Consider the following 14,201-nt stretch of genomic DNA (forward strand, 5'->3'; position numbering starts at 1 on the left):
GCATTGTTTAGGATCGCCTTTTTTTAACAAGCCACTCCTGGTAACGCAGCTTACAAAGCTATAAAAAGCTAACAGCGTAACTATAGAGAATAAACATGAGTAGCTTGGGCTGAAAATGCTCTTGCTAGCTAGAAAACACAAGTTTTACCAAGCCCCCGAACTTTATGTAATTTGGGAACAAGCTCAGCCGATACTCACCGCGCGCAGAGGGTCCGGCGGCTCTACGGGGCCGCGCGCAGCTCCATGTCGAGGTGCTGAAGACAGCTCTCCGCCAGCCCCCGAGGCACCGCTCCGGCCCCCGGGGCCCTATTTATCTGCCATTTAACCCAAGTTCGTCCTCAGCCTTGACACGTGGCAGCGAAAACAAGATCCCGGCATCCAGTCACTCGCTCATCTTCGGAGCCGTTACCCACGGGGGAAAAGGGAAAAAAAAAAAAAAAAGAAAGAAAAAAATAGCACGTTAAGAGCAGCGCTCGCTGCAACACGCACAGGCTTCACCCGCGCTCCAAGCGCTGGAAATTTCCACTCCCCTCCGCCGGACCCGGGGCCTCGCTCGCCTCCTCCCCGTGCCAGGGGCACCCGTGCGCCCGGCGTGGGCGCGCGGAGCCCCGTCCCCAGCGCCCTGGGCAGCCCTGGCACCAGCCCCGCGGCGCTCGCGACAGGAGCAGAGATGCCACAAGTTGCCAGAGGCGCCTGTAAGTTTCCACGGCCCCTCGTGGGCCCTGCGGCGCGGCGCAGGCATCGCCGCGGGGTCCGGGCGCCGCTCACGTGGCACCCGCTGCTGCCACTGAATTATTCACCTTGCCTTCCCGCTCGGCGCACAAGCGAGGGAGGCCGACCGCGCTCTGCTCCTGCAAGATAACGGGATAAAATCAACGTGTTAGCACCGGGGAGCTTTCAGCTGGAGGAGCCCTGCCTGGAGAAACCCAAGTGCCTGCTGGCTCCTGCCTGACTGCATATTACAGCGTAAAGATCAGAATAGCTTCTTTTCAGGAAAAAAAAATAGATATCTACATCAATTCATTTATATACATATATATATATATATATATATATACATACACACACACACAGAGTATACTCTAAGCATTTTTTAAAGTGTAATGTGACAGGACAGAAAGAAAAAAATCATGCACTAGAAATATTAGGAAACAACAAGCACTAGCAGCTATTAGCAAGCACACGCATAAAGCAAAAAGCAATTAAAGGAACTTTTAATGCTGCACTCCTCTCTCAGCAGCTATTTCTCAGCAAGCGCCACATCTGTGCAGAGGGAATTGCCGGTGGCTTCTCCCCAGCTGGTTATCATGCAGCAAGCACAGGGTTTAAACACCATCCCCGCGCAGCCCGTGGTCGAGCCCCAGTGTACACGAGGGCTGGGTGTGTATTTGTGTCCAGATCACCAGCTCGGGGTGAGATTTCACCTTCTGCCCCCTCTTTCTCAGTGCCAGGTCCAGCCAAAGTTTCACATCCTTTCCAGTGCTGTACTGCAAGGAAACCCTAGGACCATCCTGCAGATCTTAATTTAGGGCTCACCTGGGGTAGCGATTCACAGCCCTACAGCAGAGGCAGCGGGGAAGTCCGATGCCTCGGAGAAGCATTTTAACCTCATTTCTGAGGGGTGCAGCCCAAACGTCAACCTTTTAAAGGGCTAACATCCCTCGCTAGCAAGGCTCCTTCCCAAGCAAGGCAATACATGCAGGAGCCTCAGGAAAGGGTCCCTCGGAATGGCCAGGAGTGAGCAGCATGCCTGGCTTCTCTCCGCTCTTCCTCTATTTTGGTCCGTGCTCTTTGGAAACCACGCTGTGGTTTGCGCCTACGCTTTGCAGAACTCACCGTGAGGAAAACTCATGCCTGGATTCTGGGGCTGCCCTGAAAACCAGCTTCTACCGCAGCCCTGGCAAACCCCTGCTGCTCCCTTGGCACCCCGCAGCGCTGCAGCAAGGGGCACAGGCGGCATCCGGGGCTCCCAACCCACACCAAAACACCCCTCCAGCGCAGACCTAGAGGCTGGATTCACCTCGTTTGGCTCCAGGTGTCCCCAGAGGGGACATCTCTTGAGGTACGTAACCCCAGGTGCCCATCGGGGGCCTACAGCGTAGGTGTAACACGCTGCCTCCGTCTTTGAGCAGTTATGGAAACATCAGACGACAGGAATTCTGCTCCCGGGCTCCAGTGAAAGTACTGGCTTTTCCCAAGACAGCGCAGAAGTCTAAGTGGGTTACGTCACTGCTTTCCTCTGCGTATTTTGATTTTTGAGGGAATCGACTCCTGTTTTTCCTCCAGCTGAGCTCTCCCTAGGGCAAGCTCCCTTTCCCCAGCAGGCCCAGCAGCGCTTCAGCAGGCAGGAGAGGTCCCTCTGTGGCCACTCCAGGCCAAAGCTCTGGCGGGCACTGTAACCTTTTCCTGTTTCATTTTCCACACATTTAATCCTCAGATGCTGGGAAAAGGCTCTGGACCATCCTACATGAATTAAGTCCTAAGTGCTCGGTGCTCTCACCTGATACATTTTGTTTGCCAAGAGGCTGTTAAATATTTCAAGAGAAACTATGTTTTCTTCAGTTTAGGAAGCCATCTCCAATCCGGAATGACCTGATTCTGAGTAGTCAGCAGACTACTACTAGAGAGTCCCTAGACTCTCAAAGTACCCCAAAATATAAATACAACCCCCGTACGCTGCTGAAAAGCTCCAGCCTGCACATCTTCAAGAAACATCAGGCTTTCACCTTTACAGTGAACACAGTCCTCAGGCTAATACACGGTGAGAGCACTTTTGAGAAATGTTTGCCCTCGCTGTCTTAAACTCACTGCCATCTAAAAAGAGCCAAAGGGAAAAAAAATAAAAAAGAAAATAAAATAAAAAATTCAACCCATTATTCCTACCATTTTTCTCTATCCACTGCAATGGATAAGAGAAGCTGCAGAGCTCCAACACTGAGTGTGGTGGTAATATATTACAGCGGCCCGTAATAAACATGTAACGCGCATGTATATTAATTCTGTTCACTTAATCACCTGCCTGCAGGCTGTCGACCTCCTCCAAGGCTGCTACCGGCATCCCAAAGCCCTGAGGGGCTTCAGATGAAAACAGACACATAAAAAACCACCTTTCCCCCCAAATTGCTCAGTGCCAGGGCCCCAGGCAATCAAAATTCAGTGCAATCCATCAGCAGGTTTAGTTGTGTAATATTGGAGATCAAGAGGGGAAACTTCAGAATACTAAAGAGGCCCTGTGCTTCAAAAATACATAAATAAAAAGAAAACCGACACGTAGGGATTCCTCCTGCTTTCACCAATCCCAAGACATCCATATTACAGTTTATCAGGGAGGCATGTGGGAGGAATTAAAATAGTTTACTTTGATTATCTCCCTTGTAAAGCTGTTAAGCTTCAACTCAATGCATTTCGCTTTACAACAAAGTAATATAAAAAGCGTTTCCAGTAACATTTTTAAAGATCTCATAAAAGAGGAGAGGTTTTTACAGGAATGTCATGCCTGCATATTATTTTACAAGCTTCCAGATCTTCATTCCACTCAGCTCTCTTGGAAGAGCAACAGGGACAACCACACAACACCCTGTAATATCTTCTGCATCTTCACCTAACCCTCCCTTCTCCACACGGTATTTTGGCTACCGCACGCAGTGGGATTTAAAATGATTCTTTGGATACTCTATTCCTAAACACACACACGGGTCTTCGGCAGGTTTCCCCCCTCCTCTTCCTCCTGGCTCCCTCTAGTGCGCTTCAGCACATACTGCCTTTGGCTCCGTTACTCAATGCATTTGCTAAGTTTTTCTGTTGTGAATGACCTGTACAAGCTCTCACAGCCTGCTCAGTTTTTATCGATCATATTATTCATATATACTTTACTCCAGCACTCGGGCACCAACATTGGTGCCTCTACCATAAATATGAAACACTGTGTGTACGAAATGCTGCGCACAGCGGCCAGAATATTTAAAACTGTGTATGTCTTAAAGATGTCCATTAGCTCCATTCTTTCTTCCAAGTAGAGAAGACAGATTAGCTGTATCCTTGCACCCTCCCACACCAAACAAGAATTTAATCTCTAAACAGGGGCTTGCTAAAGCTCAGCAACTGAAAAATAAAATATAGATATAAACATCATATCCGTTCAAAAAAAAATCACTCAAGGAATGTAATTTTAGATGCGCTGTATCCCAACATAAATCAGAACTAAGAACTTCTCCAAACTGCCTCTATCCCAGCTCTGTTTTCTGGGCCACTTCACTGGCTTAAGTACTTAAAAGAAAACAAACAAACAAAAAAACCCACTATTCTATTTGTAGATTTTAAAATACAAAAAAACATTTTAAAATGTATAAAAAAACCTCACTTCAGAAGAAAAAGAGCTTAGCTGATGATCTAAAATTTCACCTTTCATCACTGGCGTAGCACAGAAATCTTCATTATGTATTACAGCATACTTAAAACAAACAAAAAAACAGTAACAAAGGAAAAAAGGTTCTCTATAGAGAAAAAGCCCAGACTGTGTAGAATGTTGGAAGACAGCCCTTGCGTCACTTGTAGCACCTTTCTTCATTAGATTTCAAAATTTCTTCATACAGATAAAAGCATTACCTGTCAACTCCCATTTCTGAAATAGCCAAACACTAACACCACTGTTCAGGCCTCTTCCAAATACCAAATTCCATCACTGCTTTCTATGTGGCTTCAGTAAACAATTTGTTTAACGCTAGGCACAAGTCAGTAGGACAGCATGGGGTCCTGCGTGTTAAGACATCTCCTTTGAGCACATCGCACTCCTGTGAGGTACTTGCTTTTTCAGATGAGAAAACTGAATTAGCAGCAAGCAAAAATAAATCAATAAATAAATTGTTAAGGAATGGCAGTAGGTAAGAATTGTCACTCTGGATCAGGCTAAAGTTCCATCAAATTCATGTCCAAGTACAGCTGACCCCAAATGCAAAGAATAAAGAGAGACACACACCAGCGGGTTGGTCACTGCACTGTCCCAGCTTCTAGCAATCGGCACGCGAGCAACTTCCTGAGGTTTTATCCCAAACCATCGCGTTCATCAGCTACAGCAGGCTCCACGCTCCTTACCTTTAAAGATTAAAAGAGAGTAACTATTGCTGTTCTTGGGAAAATTTGAAATCATAACTGCAGTACTTGGATACAGCAGATTGCTGCTTACTCTTAAGCCTGAGCAAAGAGCTCCAAGACGGTTCTTCTCCCTACATCTGCATCAAGACACCCATTTACTGCATTCCGGTTAGTTTCAGGGCAGCAAAGACCAGAATTTACCCACAGAACCTTTTTATTTTCCAAGCAATCTCCTCATATGAGAGAGCAAACACTGTCAGGAAAGTCCAATGCAGAGACAGGACCCTGTGCCGATTAAGGAGCGGGCTCAGAACAACAAAAACAGGAGTTTCCAGTTGCTTTATGTGTTTTTACATGAGCTTGGGAAAGCCACTGAAGTCTAAAGGGAAAAGCTGAAGCCAAACCAGTGCTTATTTGGCTGAAAAGAGTGTAAACTGCAGCAGCGAGCCCGTCTTCAGCATAAGCTCCGATGTGGAGGGACAAGAGACGATGCATCTGGGTGAGGTTTGATCCAACCATGCTCCCTGGTAGCCTCTGCCTGCGAGGAACAGCCGGGGACTATGAACATCTAGAAGGAAACAACTCACCACATGACAGAAACATCAGCCTGTAAGTATATAGGGTCAATAACACATCATCAGGTCAAGCAGCAAGGGAAATCTCTTTGGCAAACATCACACCTCTGCATGTCTCGCAATGTGAAATCTGACAGGCCCTTCCTTCTACAGCAAACAGATCTACGTTCAAGCATTGCTACAGCCTCTGCAAACAGTCCAAGAAGTGACACTTTTCTCTTGATAAGGGCACTTTACCCAGCTGCTTTCTTCCTGTGGCTTTCCTCCTTACAATTTTTGTCCTCCTACGTGTGTTTTCTAAGTATGCACTTAAAAAACCCAAATCTTCTTGCTATCAAAACTTGTACTTTTGAAGGATAAAATACTGCTACTATCCAGTATAAATAAAACCACTCATATTAGACCTGAAAATGAATAAGGTACAACCAATCAATTGCAAAGTGAGTGTCAAACTCCACCAGCCCAGACATGAGGTAGCAACATTCTTTCCAAAGAAGCAGTACTCACATTGCAGTCAGAAGCTATCTGATTTTGAGTGCCTGCAGAACACTATCTAATTCAAATATCCATTCAGGACCTCAGTTCTCCCTCTCTCTCATTTCACTTTCTCCAATGCTGTGCTCAAGGCCAGTGTCACAAGGAGACAAGATTCTCTATTGACTAAACTGAGCAGAGCTTCTCAGGCCCAAAGACTTACAGCTGTGGCCTTGACAGGGGGAATGTGACAGGAAAGTCCCCAAACTGCTTCTTTAAAAATCACCTCGTAATTTTAAAGCTACCATGCAATGAAAATCTTTGACTGTTTCTGCAGAACTGCAGAAAAGTTCAATGCTCTCTATATACTTATGAATAAAACCTTATCTGGAGAAAAGAAGTTTAAAAACAGATTTTTCTCTCTTTTTGAAACAAGAAATGAATATATTTATTAATAAGAAAGCATTTCAAAATTTACACAGATCTATTCTGGTTCTCAAAATGCAGGAATTATTGCCTGATAATTACAGCTTACCAGCTTCTTGAACAAGAAAACCCTTTTAAAAGGTTTTGAATCTAGACTTATTAAAGGGTTGGAGAAGCCACAAATGTACAGACCCTCAAATAAGCTACTGCAACGGTAAAGTAAACGCCACTTTAAATACCTTTTCCTTTATGGAAGCCCACACATTTAACTTTCATCTTCCTGTCACTGCACTGCTTTCTCCATTTGCAAACACACGGTCTTTCAAGTCTCTCCACCTTCTCCATTTATGGGTACATGACTGAGTCACTTCAACAAACTTCGAATTTACTTCTTATCACTGTCTACAGTAAGTGCATAGATATGTTTTTCCAACAGCTATAACTTGTACCCACTTCTATTTAAAAATATGACTTGAAGTGCATCCATGAAACCTCACCATATTCCAGAGGCGAGGTCAGTAGTATGGAAAGTTGAGGGCATATTCAATGACTCTTATCTCTTGGCTCCTGATCCGGAGAGGGAGTGCTGCTCTAGGCTTTGTTGCCAATGAATACTGCTCTCTGGGATACTATTTCTCATCCCTAATGTACATCTAGCTTTTTTTTTTTTTTCCTTCATGCTGATTAACTTTCCAAAGGTTTGAGACCGTCTTTCAAATAATGCTTTTTAATTCAATCAAATCTTTAAAAAGTGTGACATTATTTGTCATTTCTCTTCTCTGCACTGACTCAGATAAAACTGACAGAAAATATTTTGCACTGGTTTCCAAATATGGGTTTGGGTTTTTCTTTTTCTCCTTTTGCCAACAAACAGAAAACATCTGAACGTACAACATCTCGTCTCAATTTGGTGATTCGTCACCGAGTAAAGGACTTTCAGGAGTCATGTTTCTCGATTAGAGAAATCAAATTAATCTGATATATTAGACTTTTTGTAATAACTATTTTCCATTAACCACGTTGAATGGCATTTGTTACATCTCCATCCATGAGGGGTTTTTTGATAGCTTTACATCAGGCATTAAAGAAAAATAATAATGCGTCAATCTTCATAAATTTGAAACAGGAATTTTCAGAGGTGTTCTCTACGTTTTTATCTACCGCTGTTCATATGAAGAATTTGTCCATTATTGCATGACTATTCATAACACCCAGCTTTATTTTCACTACAGGACAGCCATAACAGCAGTTCTGCCTTTTCAGCACCACTGTTGACAACTTCAGTGTCACCATTAGACAGGTGACTGTTCTCAGTATTTTTAGAATTTCTGCTTACTAAATTTACACCAAAAAGATCCCGAAGAAAAATCCGCGGCGTTTTCTATGACTATCTTAAAAAAAAAAAAAAAAAAAAAGGAAAAAAGAAAAATTCTAATTTATATTCATTCCTATATATTGGCAGTTGTCCTTGAACCACTTCTAAAAGAAGATGAGATTCCTACTCTGCTTAAGCTGTCTTTCAATATTCAGTGCCCTGCATGTACGAGATAATCATGTGTTCACCTGCCCCCTTCCCTGCCCAATTGGAGGGACACTCCTGTAGGATACATGAGAAACGTACCAGTGATGTACCAGTGCATCCTGCAGAGCTGAAGATCTGCTCAGGCCCTCGTGTTTCCATCCCCAAGGACGGGAAAATCACATAGTTCTCCAGGCATCTTCTCCCATGACCTTATGAACTGTGACGATGAGATATTCGGTTTACAGGATGGAGGGGGGAAAAACATCAGCAAAATCTCTTTGAATGTTTGCTTAGCATTTAGCTCCTTCCCAACAAACTAGAATAGCACAAGGATGTCTTGGGAAATCCTCTGGTGACACTGCTCTTCTCCTGTCCCTGGCAAGAGAGGATGGAACACAGAAGACAAGACCTATTAATGGGATGATGATAAATATGAGCAAAGGCCAACACAATTTCTATGTAATAAACCTGCATTCACGAGCTTCAGCCTTACTTGGCTAATTTACTATGCTACACCAACCAAATTGTCAATAAATAACATCAGCTATCCACAGAATTTGCCTGCAGAGCATGCAATATGAAGAATATATTTACCTTAACAGATGACTACAGCCACCTCTCAATCCCTTCCCAACCTATGAGGTTCAATTTTGTACCTTATTGATAACACCAAGTAAATCAGATATTGCTGAACAGCTTCTCCCATACCCCAAAAAAGCAATTCCCAGTTTTTAACTGCCTTTAACTGGGAGCCTCCTCCTAATTTGCAGACAAAACGAGACGGCTGCTTGCCTGACACTGAACTGTAGGGAACAAAAGTACATGGTCACAAAGCAGCAGGTCAGGAGAGAAAGCTGATACACCAGGCAGCACTGCCAACACACGAACCGTGCGAACCGTGCCACGCTGCTGGGAACACCTGAGCTGCTGGAAGTGAACTCCCTTCCCACAGTTTAATCTCTACATTCAGTAATCTCTTACGTAGAAATGCAACGCACAGCTTCTTTCCCACACTTGAGAGCAAGCGAACTGTATTCCCTGCTGGATAAATTTGTCCATGCCACTTTGCCCACAAAGGCATGTGTTTCTGGGCTGGATTGACCAGAGGTCTTCAAACGAACAGCAGCCATGCCAGAAACTGTTCTGAGACACGTCGAAACCCAGTTAGGCAGGGCTGTGTATTGGTCACACGTGGGGAAAGCACTTCATTTTATTTTACAATACCTAATTGTTCAGCATTTTCTTTCACCTTAATCATAGTCCCTTGGAAGAGAAAGAACAAGACACAACCCCTGAGGTTTTAAAGTGGTTTTAACCCACAATGCAGAGGAGTTTATAGGTCTGGTTTCACAGCTGGTTTACACTGATTTAAGAGCCTATTGCTGTAAAAAAGGTAAGTCCTGTCCCCTCTGCCATCTCATCCCTTGCAACAGCTACAGATGGTGCAACTGCAAAGCCTACTGATCCAACAACAAAATCACTAGCTGGGAGAAGACATGTAGGCTCACATACACACACCACTCCTGAAGAACTCCTGAAAACACTTCGCGGGTAGTGAGAGGAACTATGGAGAGACTTAGGTTATCCTACATTACTGGAATTAATATTACCAGCCACTTCTAAGACAGTAAAATAACAGAAAAAAAATCAATCCAGCCATGAGCACTTTTGGGGGGAAAGGGAAAGTTCTGCAATATTTCAATTTTGGTGGTAAAAACAGTTTTAAAAGATCCTGGCTCTTCTTTCTTATTCCTCTCCCCAGCTGCAACATCAACTCTTGATCTGCTAACGCAAACGTTTGCAGCATCTTGCTATGACACCTTGCTATGAATTAGTTAACAATAAATAATAAAATCCTTATTAAAATGAATCCCTTACTTTATGTCACAGAACCACAAATCACTTTGCTGGTTCAATACCAGCTTATTAAATATTGCATCTGGACACTTAGCTAACTCAATCTGTCAATCTGCAGCATTTGGTGGATGCTTTTTTTTTTTTTCCCTCTCTCTCAGATACCCACAAAATCAATTTATCTAGCAGCATTCAATCTTACTGAAACTTTGTGTGAATATTCACATCTTAAAAGATTTTAAATGGTTTAGGTATTATTTTGTAGTAAATAGCACATTTATCCGCAATAGCCTGGTGCAGTAACTGCCTTGCACACGCCAACACTTCGTGCAGCTACTGGTTTAGTAAGTGCAAACACAATAAAATCCAAGAGCAATTCATCTAGTTCCAGGCACTAACTTCTGCCCTTAGGCCACCCCAGTTCTCTCAAGGAAGCATATATATCATGTGGCTGCACAGCAATTTACACTGGGGAAGTTATCCTGATAAAACTGGCTGAGCCAAATAACTTTTTTGTTTGTTTGTTTTAAACCCTAATCAGTTCCCTGATAACTGAGCAATTGCGCAAATGAAGTTGAGAGGGATGAGAAGCACAGGAAGAACAAAAAAAAAAAAAAACCATTTCTTTCTTTGGCAGTACCAATTTAAAATGTTCTGTGAACTGCGGCCTCCCTGGCCCTTCTCAGTAATCCTTGTTAACAAGGAAAGGCACAGAAACCATGGGAGGACACTGCCTCCCATCCTTGTTTGCCCTTTCTCCATGCCTTATTGGCAGCTTCCACGCCTCTAACACTACAAAGTTAGGCTAGTAACATGAATCAGGAAAAATGGTTAACTAAAAAAGGATTCTTTTCAGATAAATTAATTTTCCCACTAGGAACTGGGACTAAAGAGTCCATCAATGTTGTTTTTAAGATTCCCAGAATACTGGGTCTCTAAACTGATCTGCACTCAACATGCATTTAGTCAAACTGCTTTTAGTTCCTTTGAAAACTTATCCCAATTTTCAAGAAAAATGGAAACTTGCATCATTTATACACAATAATTATTTCAACCTTCTACTGCATGATTCTTTTTGATGGATTTATGTTACGTTCAATTCAATTCTCTATAAAATACTCCTTGTTTTGCATTCATACAGCTACTACCAAGGTCAGAACTAACCTATCAGCCTTGTATCAGCTGGCATCACTGATTAAAAAGGAGGAGGAAAAATTAAAAAAAGCAAACCAGAAAAGGTTATCCCTATCGCAACACCCTACCATACACCTTAGAGTGGGAACACCACAAACTCACTGTATCTTGAACTGCTTAAGGATTTGACTCCTGTTTATTTACTGAAAACCTTTTGTGCACATTCTTTGATCAGCATGCAAAGTCTGCACACAAAGCTCACCAAAAAGGCCAGAACATAGGTTTTTACTTCAGAACATAACCATGAAATTTTACTCCAGATAAACATATTTAAGCCACATTTAAACCAGTCCTTTCTTCCTGTGCTCATTAACCTGACCAGCATCTCTGCTGGCAGACAATACTGCCACTCTAAGACAGAAATATAGCTAAAAAGAACACTTCTCCTACTACATAAGCAATCCTTAGAGGTGAAATCCATTACATTACCAAACTCCAAATTCAGACTTAGAGGGATATGACAGAGAATGGTTGAGTCCAGCATATTGGGCAGATCCCCAAACCCTCAAGTTCGTTGGTAATTAAGAGCTATCTGGGTCCTCCACATGAAAGGCAGCTATTGTCCCAAACAGCAACACAAATTTTCCCTTTTCACAGCCAGCCTGTGTGTTTTAAGCCTCCCTTAGGATTGTCAACATTCTAGTGTTTTAGAAGCTTCATTTCTCAAATGAACAGACAAGTTGTTTGACCCATATTTGACAGGAATGCAGACATGCTTAGACCACTGGTAGAACAAAAATCATTTTACAGGCGAAATGGCTTTGCGAATATCATGAATCTCTCCTTTCTATGAATATCTGGCAAATTTAATATCCAAACATCTTAAGTATACTTAGAATTTAATGCATCTGAAATAGCAACAGAATAACAAGGAGCACTGAGGACCTGTAAGCTGTCTCTGATAAGTTTGTAAGCAATATTTATGAAAGTACATATTAATCTTCTCTGTAGCTATTATAATGTTTTCTGGCGAAACTTCTGGGATAACCCAATGTATTCCTAAGTGACAGCAATTTGTAAAGAAGTAGATGGCCTATTAAAAAAAAAAAAAGGGCGGGGGTGCAGGTCGCCAAAAAAATCTATGGATGGTGAAGAATAAGGGATTCCATATAAACTACACTTAAAGTAACCAATATAATAACTGAAAATGCCATGTTAAATTTGCAATTTGATAGAATGAGATGTGGGCACTTACCTATGAGGGAACAAGTTAAACAAATTAAAAGAAAATAATTATTTAAAAAAAAGCAGTAACATAAAGGATGCAAGAGAAAAAGGACAGAAATACTGACGTGCAGAAACTACAAGACTAAAATAAAGAGCAGATCTAGTCAGAAAAGCACACAAGGGAAAGTAAGAACTACAAGATATTTTTCAAGTGTCCAAACATCCATGGCTTTGATTGCTTTTGCTGTCTGCAGTCTGACTGCTCTCTCTGTAGGTCGGCCAACCCTATCTGGCCATATGAAGATAGTTCCACATCTCCTTGTACTCAAGGCAATTAAAAAAAAATCCCAGGAGAACAGAATTGGAAGAGATGAACCCTTTAAGGCCAAATTCATCCCCTTCCACTCAAAGGCCCCATTCTTAGTGTGCCTGTCTATGCAATTATTCAGCTGAAGTCTCTAAACATGACTAGAACTGCATAATACAAAAGCATAATTCAGCAAATCAATGAATAGTGCCATTCACTGGGAGAGTCAGCCCTTTCACTGTTGGTCATAACGAAGGTGTTAACAAATGCATGAGCATGTGGAACTGGCTGTCCTCACCTCCAGGTCTTCATCACAAAAGCTGGTGGGAAAGTCCCCAAGAGACTTATCCTGCTGCTAGAGGAGTGCGCTGGGTTTGGAAATGAAGGTTCCTGGCACATCTGATCAGCAGCTTTTATGAGCTTCAGCATCCTATAAGTCTTGGAAGAACTTGCACTAGAACTACAATTTACTGCTTCGATGTAGAAAGTCTGTCAGCAAAGACAATGAAACTTAGGTATTATTACTCTTTAAGGAAAGCATGTTTCTCTTTCCTTACAATAAAAAAGCAAATTATAATTACCATTTCCCACTCATTCCTCTAGTCTGAGGCACACAGTTATGCTTTTCTAACTACTCCCCACACTTTTAAAATAAATGCTTTTTAATTAGGAAAAACGTGAAATAACACAAATTTCAGCCAAGCATCTGCACCACTGTATGTCCTCTGCATTTTCTGAAATACAGAAACTGTATTTTCATCCACTGTAATGCATTAACACACATAAATAATGGGAAAGCTCATTTCAGTCAGCCTCAAATTCCATTTTAGTAAATTCCTTGCACCAGTCTCCAAAGACAGCACAGGCACCTGCCTGTTCCCTTTTCTGAGGATAGGCTTCACAGTGAATGATCAACACTGACCCCAGCAATATTTATTAACTGCCAGGCAAAACAGCCCCCATCACAGTAAAAGGAACAACCTACAGCAGCTTGCTCAGATACTGTTGAGCAAAGGGAATGTCTTCGTTTGCATAATAACTCTACAGCCGCTCAGAAGTAAAGTGAGCATCATGGCCAGATTCCTAATACTTGTATTTTGGTGAATTATAACCCCCTCCAAAAAGCTCAGGTCCGTTTGCTCTTCATGAACATGTGGTGTGTGACAACTAAATCATCATAAACCAATCATTTCCTGCTCATACCAGGCAAACATACGTACGTGCAATCCTGCTATCCAAGCATAAATAAGGTATTTAGCAAGATCCATAGCTTATGAGGGCAGGCTACGCCACCTCCTACATTGCTGGGTAGTGCTAATCATTTCAAAGCAGGCAAACAAACATAATACTTATGGAAGATATTTATTTAAAGAACTTAAGTTATGGAGAAATCTTTTAAAATAACTTCTAAATATTACAGTCATTACAATGACTGATCCACCTTCTCTGCATTTGGTACATCCCTTGCATATGTTTCACAACAGTGTTTCATAACACACTCAGCATTCACTTGTACATGCACACGCATTAATAATTCAGTAAAATAAAATTACTTAACATGCAGTCATCAGTATATAATGTAGTTATGTCC

At 42.3% G+C, this 14,201-nt stretch overlaps 1 protein-coding gene across 2 annotated transcripts in view; it reads right to left on the bottom strand.

Moving 5' to 3' along the window:
• Positions 1-434, bottom strand: part of CAB39L (calcium binding protein 39 like) — a 37,862-nt gene extending 37,428 nt beyond the window's left edge. For both annotated transcript variants that reach the window (XM_088522169.1, XM_088522168.1), the window contains exon 1: positions 199-434. The gene's annotated coding sequence lies outside the window, so the exon portion shown is untranslated. The remainder of the gene's footprint in view (positions 1-198) is intronic.
• Between the last annotated feature and the right edge of the window lie 13,767 nt (positions 435-14,201).

The sequence above is a fragment of the Tinamus guttatus genome, unplaced genomic scaffold (genome assembly GCF_059628265.1).
Source record: "Tinamus guttatus ecotype Peru unplaced genomic scaffold, ASM5962826v1 Tinamus_guttatus_pri_ptg000150l, whole genome shotgun sequence".
In the NCBI taxonomy this organism is placed as follows: Eukaryota; Metazoa; Chordata; class Aves; order Tinamiformes; family Tinamidae; genus Tinamus; species Tinamus guttatus.